This window comes from Myotis lucifugus, unplaced genomic scaffold (genome assembly GCF_000147115.1).
Source record: "Myotis lucifugus unplaced genomic scaffold, Myoluc2.0 scaffold_169, whole genome shotgun sequence".
NCBI classification, from domain to species: domain Eukaryota; kingdom Metazoa; phylum Chordata; class Mammalia; order Chiroptera; family Vespertilionidae; genus Myotis; species Myotis lucifugus.
Genome location: NW_005871217.1, coordinates 2,913,823 through 2,926,396, shown reverse-complemented (window position 1 = coordinate 2,926,396; position 12,574 = coordinate 2,913,823). Strand labels below are relative to the sequence as shown.

The 12,574-nt window shown below is 50.1% G+C and overlaps 1 non-coding gene across 1 annotated transcript; it reads left to right on the top strand.

The window, feature by feature from the left end:
• Nucleotides 1–7,234: 7,234 nt before the first annotated feature.
• LOC111827466 lies at nucleotides 7,235–7,367 on the top strand. The gene has a single exon (XR_002831063.1). It is a non-coding gene; the product is annotated as a small nucleolar RNA SNORA71 (small nucleolar RNA).
• The last annotated feature ends 5,207 nt before the right edge of the window (nucleotides 7,368–12,574 follow it).

Here is a 12,574-nt window from a genome sequence, read left to right as displayed (position 1 = left end):
CCATCACCACCATCAAGGGCATCAGCCAAAGTTTCCTCCCACACCCTTTTATTATTTTGTTGGGTATGTGTGATAAGCATATTTATCATAATACTCAACACGGAAACTTTTAAGAATATAATATAGTATTGCTCACTACAGGCACTGTGCTGCATAGTGATCTCCAGAGGTCATTTATCTTGCATAATTATTAGAATTTTCATTACATGAAATTACAATGTAATTATAATTTAAATGAATTATACTTCTGAAAGATACAAAACCCCACTTCCTAATTGTTTTTACTACATGTTACTGTCATCTATGCTCTTGTAGTTAATTTTGTGTATTGGGGCTGTAAGGTGGAAATAGTGTCTAATCGTGAGAGAGGACACATTTCTCCCTGACACTGTGTTCCATGACATCCGCTGGTGGTTTGAAATCAGCCAGAGTTAGAATATTGACACCACGGAAATTGGCAAATGGTACAAATCAGACCTTGGTTTATTGTTTTGTTGATTGCCTAGACTTAAGGAAGTGATGGAGAAAATGTGATTAAATGTACCTGAAACTGTGTGTTGTTCGTAGCTGTCCCAATGTGAACAGCATAAAAATGTGAGGAAATGCGTTTGATATATTCCAACATTATCATTTGACTCAGCAAAGAAGTTGCTCACATCACTGATGGATGGATGTCTGTGTTGTTTGTTTTTGCCTTACTCATAAACGTGAATGAAAATACCAAGTGACAATCGTGTCAGGACCACACTGGCAATTACAGATTGGTGATAGATACAAGGGTTTGGGAAAGTCAACTAAAACAATCTGTGAGTCCATGAAGTCTATGAAATTTACAATACATATTACACATTCCCTATGTGAGTCAGAATTATAAGAGTTAGAATTCTAATAAACTTCTATACATATGTTTATGCATACTTTCCAATTTCCCCACCTTCCCACACACCAAGAACAAGCTGCCAAGCATTTACCGGCATGCCACAGCCACCAAGGGGTGGTCAGGCACCAGGAAAAAAACATCTTCCCAGTTTATTCCGTTTTTGTTAATCCTCACCCCAGGAAAAGCCATCTTCTCTATAGCAAGCCTAAAGGAGCAGGGAGAGGGGTCAGTGCTCCTGCATCCCATGAGAGCTGAGGAATGCAGCCACTCCCAGAACTGCAGGGAGTCCCGGAGGAGGTGTGAGGAGGAGGTGTGACAAATGCCCTTGCTGCTCACTCCTCCCACCCTCTGGTCTCCACTGGCTGAGCCCAACCGGCATGGCATCCCGGACAAAGGAGCTTCCTGAGTGGTGCCATCCACCTGGGCCAGCTCTGGGGCACAGAGCAGGGCTGGGTAAGGACAGTCACCAGGACAGCAGGTAGAAGGGGGGCCCAGAAGCAGCAGAGAGGAACCGAGACATGGCCTGCGACACCTCCTGGGCCTGAGATGTGAGGGGTGGGGCCTGGCACAGGAGCAGGAGCGTCAGCACCCCTGGTGCAGACAGCTGGGGACGCAGGGTCCCCCAGGCCCGGAGCACAGGGGAGGAAAGGGCACTCCAAGGTGAACTTGAGGGGAAGCAGTGTAGCCATCATCACAGGTCTGGACCTCCATAGCTCCTGTGATTCCAGGAGCTTCATGAGGGCTTTTGGGTTTGGATTGCTTTAAAAATTGTATCACAAAATCTTAGTTCACTGTCTCTGTCCTGTCCCTCAGCTGGGAGTACCTGTGAGACCCGAGTACCTCCTCCTGCCACACCTCTCCCAACAGCTAGCTGGATTCCCCATCAGTAAAGACGCTGTTTGCATGCTTGGTCACATCGGTCCTTGGCGCCCCGTTAAAAATAGTCACACCCACATAGATGGAGTCAAGGAGGCGCACTCTGCTATGGACTGAATGCTTGGGTCCTTCCCGCTCCCAGAAAACCCATGGATAGTGAAGCCCTGACCCCCAACAAGATGGTATTTGGAAACGGGGCCTTTGAGAGGTAATGGGGCGCAGATGAGGTCATGAAGGCGGGGCCTGCACGAGGGGATGAGTGCCCAGCCCTGAAGACACCCCTCAGGGCAAACCTCCCAATTTCGGGGGGACCCCTTTTCTTGGAGATCTCGGGCTTGCCCTGATGTTTCTGTTCAGTCTTTGGATTTACGTGGGGGAGGGTCAGGGGGTTGTCGGGGTGAGGCGGTACCCCTTATTGCCTGCCTGGAGCAGCACGGTTTGGAGAGCTGCTGTGGCGGCCGAGGAAGGGAAAGCCTACATTAATCTTTTGGGGTCTCCATGGACACGTGGGCCCTTTCGCCACCCGTCCTCAGGGGCAGTGAGTTTCTGGGTTGCCCCGAGGGAACTGGCTGCTTGTGGGACAGGAGCCCATCAGTACATTCTGAGAAATACTATTTAGTCTCAGATTCCTAAAAGTTTGAGGCTGGCAGAGGCTTTTAATATGGCCAGTTTCCCCCAGCGGGTCACCTGCCCCTCGCCATTTCCCGAGGGACACACAGTGTGCCCACAGGGACGTGGACCATGTCCTTCCCTCAGGGCATGGCTCTCCATGCCCGAGGCATGGTGTCCCTGCACGGCTCAGGCGGCCATGTCTTGACCCTGCTTTCCCTGCCACATTCTACCCACCTTTCTGCTCTCCTTCCTGTGGACTCACTCCGCCTCCAGGCATCCGGGCCTTTCATTCCAACCTGGCTCTTCCAGGATGGGCGGGGCCCGCTGACGCACGCACAGAGGGGCGGGGCTTCGTGAGGACGCCCAACCGCTACTCACACAAGGTTTCCCTGCAGGGCCCACTGTGGACAAGAGCCAATCCAGTGCCAGGAGCCACCTCCTCGCCCCCTGCGCCCCGCCCCCCCAGGTCTGTGTGCGCAGGTGCAACCTGAGGGGCGGGGCTTCTTGGGAAGGCCCATTGTTTTAGCGTGAAAGGGGACTTCCGGTGTGTGGCGGGCAGCGCAGCCATGCAGGCTCCTGAGGAGGAGGACGACGGCAGAGGCAGCATGGAAGGTGGTGCTGGGTCACCCAATGTCCCAGGGAGCGCCGTGGGCCTGGAGACCAGGACAGCACCAAAGAGGAAAGCCCTGCCGCAGAGGGAGCCCCCCAGGTCGAAGGGGCCTCGCAGGTCGAGGGGACCTCGCAGGTCGGGGGGCCCCCCCTGGTCGAGGCGGCCTCGCAGGTCGAGGCGGCCTCACAGGAGTCGGGGCAGGCTGCAGTGGCCTCTACCTCCCACAGAGGTCCTGGACGCCGACTGTCGGAGTTGTATCTTTTTCCAAGGCGCCCCCCTCCCCCCTCCCCGTGGGAAGGGAAGGGTGAGGGGGATGGGGGGGGAAGGTGGGGGGGGCTCAGGAAGAACGGGCAGGGATAGGGTTTCGGGGGGCTGCGGGTGGGGAGGCCCTGAGGGGGTTCATGGGGACCGAGGGTGGCTTGGGGAAGCAGCTGTGGGTGGCCTGGAAGACCTGGGGGTGTGGCCCGGAGACACGGCAAGTGGCTCACGAAGGGGGCTGCGGTCCAGAGTCCTTTGAAGGGTCATCCTTGGAGGGGTCTTGGGGGGGCCCTGGAGGGGGGGCCTTGGGGCAGGACCGGCCTCTGGTGGGCCAGGGCGCCTGACCCACAAAGTCCGTGTGGATGGAGCCTTTACCTTAACTCCACCAGCGCCTCACGGTGCCTTTCCTGACCAACCTGGACGCAGAGGTGGTCCAAGGATACCTAATGGCAGGGGCCGAAACGCACCAAGGGATGGTTCAGTGGGACCTAAGGGTTACTGGCTGTGACCTGTTCATGTAAGTTCCAGAAGGGATGGGGTGGGAGTAGCAGCAGGAGGCGGGCGGGCGGGCGGGCGGGTCTCGGGCCCAGGGGCGCTCTGTTGGCGATGTGGGGACCCCAAGGATGGAGGTCTGAGGATGGCCGCGGGGCGCCGGGTCACTAGAGGGCCTGCCGCAGCCTGAGGACCTCTCTAATGGAGGAGTAGGTCTGATTGTCACCTGGGGGAGGGGTTGGAGTGAGGAAGGCGCCGAGTTCTCGCCTCTAAAATGCTTTTCTTCTCCCTTCACTCTTAGCCGCTTAACTGCTGAAGATACTGACCTCCTGCAAATTTCTACTGCTTCCTTGCTTCACCGGCTTGCCATCGCGGTGCAGACCATGCAGCACTTTGTGCCTCCCTTTTGCGCTAGACCTCAGTCCGAAAACGGGAATTGAGGCCCCAGGAGTGTCCCGTCCTAGGAAGTACATCCTTCCCTGGGGCCATGGTTTTTGCAGTAGCTGCCCTTTTATTTGGGGGTGCCGGGTTTGTTGTTTACCTACACTAGCCCTTGGGAACTCTCTGCCCTCTTGTTTGAGTAATGCTTAAATATTGCCTAAATCAGTAATAAAAGTGAGTTACTATTTTGTATCTGAGTTTCTTTTCAGCGTCCAGCCTTTCTTGCCTTTGTCCTTGGGTTGGAGGGGAGGTTCTGGGGTTCAGATAGTCAAGTAGTACAGGCAATGGAAGACGGTTTAATGAATGAAAAGTACTTGGATCTTCTCATTCAACAGTTTGGAACACTTTTATAGTTTTAGAATTGTTGGTCTACATTAAATGTATAACAGTTGTTATGCACAAGTAAGATTTTTCCGTTAGCATTGATTTTTTTTTTTCCCCTGAAATTTTCTCATCTAATATCTGGGCCTTAGGTCTTATTGAATGGATGCATAGAAGATGCATCATAATGTCATTATTCAACACGTGAATTATTTTCATTTTCCCTATTACACATAGTGTATTAATGGGCTTATTGTATATAATCTCTGCATGAATGGTGGTTTTCTTAAGATAGATTCCAACAGGTAGATGTACAAAGCAAACTTGATTTCCAGAAAATGTGCCCACCCACGCCAGAATGCTGTCCCCACATCCCTGTCACTGCTGGAATTGTTTCCTGCCACCAAACACACACACACACACACACACACACACACACACACACACACACACACTCAGTTTGCATGAGCAGAGCAAAGAATCCAGAAACACTAGAATAAGAATTGTGTGCTTGCCCTGGCTGGTTTGGCTCAGTGGATAGAGCGTCGGCCTGCAGAACAAAGGGCCCCAGGTTCAATTCTGATCAAGGGCACATGTCTGGGGTGTGGGCTCAGTCCAACGTGCAGGAGGCAGCCGAGCAATGATTCCCTCATCTTTGATGTTCCTATCTCTCCCTTCCTCTCTGAAATCAATAAAAATATATTTTTTTAAAAGAATTGTGTGCTTTACTGTCCTTGTTCCAGGTCAGAGAAGAAAAGTGCTGGGGCAACTGGTTAAGACTTGGGGAAAATATAACTAAAAACAAAATGCTCTGTATGCCAGCACTGTGCTATGTACTTACCGACATTGTTATATATAATGCTCACAACAACCCAGTGAGCTAGATACTATTATACCTTTTGAGGCACAGAGAAGCTAAGTAACTTTCTCAAGGTCACCCAGCTAAGAAGAGTCAGAGGCTGGATTTGAATTTTTATTTGATTCAAGCACCCACCCTCTTAGCCACGGTGTCATACCTACCTGAGCACCGCCACCTGGAGCCACCAGGACGCTGGGGTAGCGCTTTCCCTCCCGGTGGCTCTGGGGGACGGCCATGTGACTAATGCCAAGTGCAGGAATGGACAGATGCAGGGCAAGCAGAAGAGAAAAGAAGGTTGGTAAGAACCCCCGCCCCCTTTCAGGTGGCTTTCCTATTCTCCCAGGTCCTTTAATATCTTGAAACACTTGACCCTCTTTGAACTGGGGGTACAATGCTGATACCTGTTTCCCTGCCCCCCGCCCTCTCCTCAACTATGAAGAGTGCTCTTTTCGGGTACTTGTAGTAGCTGAGAAATAAAAAATAGAACTAAATCTTCTGCCAACCCAGGAAACGTCTCCAGAAAGGCAGCAGAAAAGCCGTTTTGTTGTTGCGTAACCATTGCACCAGGACCTGGTGGACATCCCAGACAATGTGCTAAGAGATTCCAAGGACAGAAAGAAATGTAACCCTTTTGTCTAGCAAGCCGATATTCTCCGAGGTGCCGGGCCATCGGCCCCTCCCCCGCAACCCCACTCCCACCCCCGCCGCCGCCTGTCGGGGGACCTCCGCACTCCGCAGCCCCGCCAGCCCCCGCCGCCCTGCGCCCTGGCGCCCTGTAGACCCCGCCACATACAGGTTCTCAAGATGTGCAGATCTCGTCCTGAAATAAGAGAACCTGACACCACCAGGGCTCACATGTCGTTCATCCTAAACTTACCTGATAACTGGGGTCACCGTGTGTATCAGATCACTGGGTTTTTCTGTGTTGTTTTGTATTTTAAAAATGGTTTTACTGAATTCATGGATGAAGAAAGAGGCAGGGAGAGAGAGAGAGAGAGAGAGAGAGAGAGAGAGAGAGAGAGACTTCAATGATAAGAGAGAATCATTGATCCGCTGCCTCCTGTCCGCCCCACACTGGAGATCGATCCCGCAGCCCGGGCACATGCCCTGACCAGGAATCCAACCGTGACCTGTTCATAGCTCGGCGCTCAACTGAGTCTCATGGGCGAGGCAGGTCACTGGTGTTTTGGACCGAATGTTTGTGTTCCCCCCATTGCCTCAAAGTCACATATTGAAGCCCTAAACCCCGTGTGGCTGTATTGGGAGATGTGGCCTTTTAGGAAGTAACTAAGGTTAAATGAGGTCCTACAGGATTCGCCTCCTTATAAGAAGACAGCAGAGCTCGCCTGCACTACCTCCCCCGATTCTGACTCTTCCCCCCTTCCCCTCCCCCTCTTCCTTCTCTCTCTCTCTCTCTCTCTCTCTCTCTCTCTCTCTCTCTCTCTCTCCATCCCCGTGCACGGAGGAAAGGCCATGTGAGGACATAGGAGAAGGTGGCCACCCGCAAGCCAGGACGAGTCCTCCCAGAAGCTGAATTTCCTGGCACCTTGATTGTGGGCTTCTAGCCTGCAGATCCCAAAGGAAGTAAATGTCTGTCGTTTAAGCCACCCCCGCGTTGGTATTTTGCTAGAGCAGCTCGCTGGCTAATGCAATTGACATGGTCCAAGCGGGAAATGAACACCTTGTATCTGTTTGACAGGAGCGAGTTTTGCAACTTGGAGCCAGGTGTCCACTGAAGTTTGGCTTCTACCCTCCCACAGAAACCCCAGGACGGGGCGCCAGCTTGCCTGATGTCTCCATTGCGAAGAGCTGTTTCCCAGGCCCTGGAAAAAGATCTTCCCGGGTCATAAAGCTGGCGAGAGGCCTTCAGCAATAGCGACCTGCCTCCTGCACTGGACCGCGGGTGCGGGCTGCCTGCGCCCTGGGCTGGATGGTGCGGGGAGAGCAGCTGCTGAGGGCATTCCCCCTGTTTGGAGGGCCCACCCCTGTCTCATCCACACCCTGAGCGTCCTCGCCTGTCTCACCACCTTCTGATGCCCTGGCCCCTGGGGTCTGGCTTATTAAGTGTGTGGCTCAGAGCTAGTTTGTGCGAGGCCTCACCTGGAAGAATGCGAGTGGGTGCTGCCTCAGGCAGTGCACGGGTTGGGTGTGGAGCCACAACTGTGGTCTCCTGACTCTGGTCCCCAGCTTTGACAGCTCTGGGTCCTTTTCTGTGCCCGCGTTTGACGTGAGGACAGGCTGCCTGTGCCGTGGAATGCAGGCAAAGGACACGTGGGAAGGCTTTCCTCATATTCAGAGGACCCGCCCTTGTCCCTTCCTGTGGGACAGCCTTAGGGGCTGCCGGGGCCTGAGCATGAGCCTCACGGGGGGCACGTGTCAGTGCATTTACACCCTAAGACTTGGACTCCCCAAGTGGCTTTCTGTTGCTGAGCACGCTGGTTTTCTGCACATGTAGGTCGGGCCGATTGTCCAGTCACAGGCTGCTGCTTGTCTCCTGCAGGAAACGAAATTTACACGCCTTCCAAGAGGCAGAGAGAGAAGTTACAAGCTTTCTGAAAGAAATGCTTTCCGAAAGGGGGCGGGGGGGTGCCTCCAATTTCAACAGGGAGGTCACACTCATTCTTTCCGTTTTGGGGGTGAGGCTTTTCGTTTGGCTCTCTAAGGTCCCTCAGCAAGTTTCCTAAATAAAAACTGGAATCCAAATGCCTCCTCTGGCATCGCCCTCTGCCCCAGGGCCTCCCTGCCCACCCAGCCCAAGTTCGGGTGCTGGAAGCAGCCTGACAGGTAGGACAGTGGCTCTGAGCGTGGGTTCTGTAGCCAGACTGCAAGGACTCCGTCCAAGGCCCTCTCCTGGAGAGCTCGGTGACCTTTGACCAATAGCCACCAGCTCTGGACCGAGGCTTCTGGGTCTGGCGACTGGAGATGGTAGAATACCTGCCTGGCAGGGTTGTCTTGAGAAGTAATTCAAGTGAATATGGTTAAAGTGCTTGGAATAAGGACCCACACAAAGTCAGTGTCGTGTGAAGGTTAGCAACCATATTTCATTGTTTTGCTGTTGTAGCCATCACTATTTGTTCCAGTTACTGTGGCTGAATAAGAAATCACCCCAAAGGTAAGTGATTTAAGACAACGACAGGTTGTGCACACAGATCAGAGCCTGTGGGTCAGGACATGGGCTAGAGGGGAGTGGCGATGTGTTTGTTGTCTCTGATCCACCGTGTCTGTGTCTGGAGCCTCTGCTGGGACTCAGGCAGGTGTGAGCTGAATCCTCTGAGGGCTCCCTCCCTCCCGTGTCCTGTGGTCCTGGGACAACTGGGAGGCTGGGGCTCTGTGGACAACAGCGCCTCCCCACGGCGTCTCCATGCAGCTTGGCTTCTTCACGGCATGGCAGCCTCAGGTGGCCCATCTTCTCTCAGGCAACTCAGGGTTCTCAGAGCACGTAGTCCAGGGAACAGTCCAGAAGCGGTACCACCTTCCACGACTCAGGTAAGTCTGTGGCCTGGGCAGTGTGTGGAGATGCCACGGTCCAGGCAGGAGTTTGAAGGGGCACCATCTCTTCCTCCACTTGGCTCACAAGCCTGAGGAGTGTGCCATGAAGTCACAACCCATGCATGTGCAGCCACCTAGTGACAAGGGCCTCCAACTGCAGATTTTTTTCCTCTTAGAAGTCACAGGAGCCTCTTCAGTTCCACCCAACAAGTCATTCTTACACCAGCAGAAGGTGGGAATGCCATCCCTTCTTGATGACACTCTCCAAGCAACACACTCAGAAAATGCGAGGTGCTGTGTGTGATTAGCAGTTCCTTATTGGGTCCAGGTGGGGAAAGCCGAGAGACTCCATTCACATTGCAGGAGAGGGAAGCAGACAACCCAGCTGTCACCGTCACCAGTGGGCAACTGGGACCCAGTGCTCTGAAGGCCAGCTCTGGGATTTGGGTAGAGGCTCCGTGAAACCATTTTTAAAGGTGACACCCGGGTAGACTGTCACTCTGATGGTCTCCAGACCCGGAAGGAACCTTCTGGCCACCCCCCCCCCAACCTTGCTGATGGGGTCCCTTAGTGCATGTAGCTAAAGGGTTGAGATGCCAAGGAAACCCAACTGGAAACGTATCCTGAAAGTTATGAAAGTACAGTGGTAGTTGCATTCCCAACTCACCCTGTCTCTGTCGTGAATACAAGAGCACCAATTCCCCCCCAGTTCTCATGGGGAGACCTGAGATTGTTGCGAAGACTTGGAGAACCACCGATCCCTCCAAAATGTCACCCAGCTGAGAGTTCTGTATGTCTTGCTACCAGCATTCTCAGGAAACCAGTTTTTTCTGCTTGGATCTCTTCTCTTTTCTTTTCTCTCTCTCTCTTTTCTTTTCTCTCTCTCTCTCTCTCTCTCTCTCTCTCTCTCTCTCTCTCCTCACCCCATTCCCCACATCACCTACTATATCTTTCCCATCACTCCCTCAGAGGTCATCCTGGAATCACCCAACCTAAATTAGCTGGAAGAACAAATATGCAAGAATTTGGTGCTGGGGATTTATAATTTGGTGAAGATGACATTTCAGCTCAGTGGGGAAATGTGGTTTATTCAATAAATGGTGTTGGGACCCCTGACTCAAACTTTGGAGAGAAAACAAAGTTAGATCCCAATGTCCTTTATCACTGACATTAGTTTCCCGCAGATTAAAATGTTAAAGTACTAAAGGATCTTGTGAGTGGAGAGTTTTATAATTTTATCATCACTTTTTTGTAAGAGAAAACATCCAGGGAACATCGTGAAAAAATTGATCACGTTGAATACATTTACATTTTTTATTTATGCATGGAAAAGAACGGTGAACAAAGTTAAAATGCAGCAATGAGTAGGGAAAGTACTTTCCAATTAGGATAAAGATTTGATATTCTGAACATGTACAGAGCATTTCCCAATCAATATGAAAACCATGACTGTCCCAAACAGACAGTTCTCGGACAGCGAGATGCCACTGGACATATGTCACACACATTAATATTCAATTACATTAAAATCAACAGGAAAGTGCAACTGAGGTATGATTTTGGTCACTGTGTAAAAGATTGGACATATTCTTTGTGAGGTGGGATATAGGAAAATGGTAACTTTCATACATAATTGGTTAGAGTTCAAATTGGTGCAAACTTTGGGAGGCAATTTGGTGATATGTATCAAATACTTTTAAAAAAGCTTATTCATCAACCTAACAATTCCCCTTCTAAATGTCTATTGCACAACAAAAAAATATGGCTATCTGGTTTTTTTAAAAATATATTTTTTATTGATTTTTTACAGAGAGAAAGGGAGAGAGATAGAGAGTTAGAAACATCGATGAGAGAGAAACATCGATCAGCTGCCTCCTGCACATCTCCTACTGGGGATGTGCCCGAAACCACGGTACATGCCCTTGACCGGAATTGAACCTGGGACCTTTCAGTCCGCAGGCCGACGCTCTGTCCACTGAGCCAAACCGGTTTCGGCTGGCTATCTGGTTTTGAAATAGGATAATGCTAGCCTCATTAAAATGAGCTTGAGAGTTTTCCCTCCTCTTGAATTTTTGGAATAGTTTGAGAAGGATAGATGTTAGTTCTTCTTTGAATATTTTATAAAATTCACCTGTGAAGCCATTCGACTTTTATTTATTGAGAGGGTTTTTTTTGTTTGTTTGTTTGTTTTCATTTCTGCTTCACTTTCACTAGTTGTGATCTGTCTATTCAGATTCTCTGATTCTTCCTGATTCAGTTTTGGAACATTGTATGATTCTAGGAATTTATTCATTTCGTCCAGATTGTCCAATTTGTTGGTATATAATTGCTTGTAATGTTTTCTTACAGTCCTTTGTGTTTCTTTGGTGTCAGTTGCTACTTCTCTTTCATTTCTGATTTTTTAATACAATTTTTAAATTTATTTTTTTATTTTCTATGCAATTATTTTATTAATTCTTTTTTCTTTAATGATTAAGGTATTACATATGTGTCCTTATCGCCCCATTGCTCCTCCAACCCCCCCGACTCATGCCCTCATCCCCCTGGTGTCTGGATTTCTGATTTTATTTATTGGGGTCCTCTTTATCTTTTTCTTGATGAGGCTGGTTAAAGGTGTGTCAATCTTGTTTATCTTTTCAAAGAACTAGCTCTTGGTTTCATTGATCTTTTGTATTGTTTTTTATTTTTCTCCTTCATTTATTTCTGCTCTGATCTTTATTACTTCCTTTCTTCTACTCATTTTAGGTTTTGTTTATTGTTTTCTTCCAAGTTCCTTTAAGTATAAAGGTAGATTGTTTACTGGTATTTGAGATTTTTTTTTGTTTCCTGAGGTTGGCCTGTAATGCTATGAAGTTCCCTCTTAGGACTGCTTTTCCTGTGTTCCATAGATTTTAGGTTGTTGTGTTTTCATTTTCATTTGTTTCATGTTATCTTTTACTAGGGGCCCGCTGCACGAAATTCAAGCACTGGAGGGGGGGTCCCTCAGCCCAGCCTGCCCCCTCTCATGTACTGGGAGCCCTCAGGGATGTCCTACTGATGGCTTAGGCCTGCTCCCTGCTCCCCTTGGGGAGTGGGCCTAAGCTGCAGTCTGGCCTCCCTTTGTGGGAGGCTACTGGGCTGATCAGGGGAAGGCACCAACCCCATCACCCCACTGCTGCAGCCACTTCCAGTCACTGCAGCCACCTAGGTGTTTTCATCAACACAGACTCCAGTCCCTTCACCATGAAAAAATGACAACTTTCTTTAGGCATTTTCAAGATGTGACTTTCATAGGATATCACATTTCTTTCTTTCTTTTATTTTTTTTATCCTCACCTGAGGATATGTTTCCATTGATTTGTAGAGAATGTGGAAGAGAAAGGGAAAGACAGAGAGAAACATCAAAGTGAGAGGAACATTTTGATTGGTTGCCTCCTGCATGAGCCCTGACCTGGGCCCCAGCCAGGGAGGAGCCTGCAACCTAGGTACATGCCCTTGGTCAGAATTGAACCCAGACCCTGTGGTAGGCAGGCCAAGGCATTATCCACTGAGCCAAACCAGCTAGGGCAGGATATGACATTTATTAGCCCCTCCAGCAGCGGACCTTCATTTTTTTCGCCAGGAGTGTGGTAGAAAAACCCTAGACCACCTTCTTGGATTCTTATTACCCAAGTTACTAAGAATATTACCAGTGGCATACAGGGAGCTTAACCAATGAGCGGTCAGAAAAGGTGTTTCCTCTGTAGTTCACACCGAT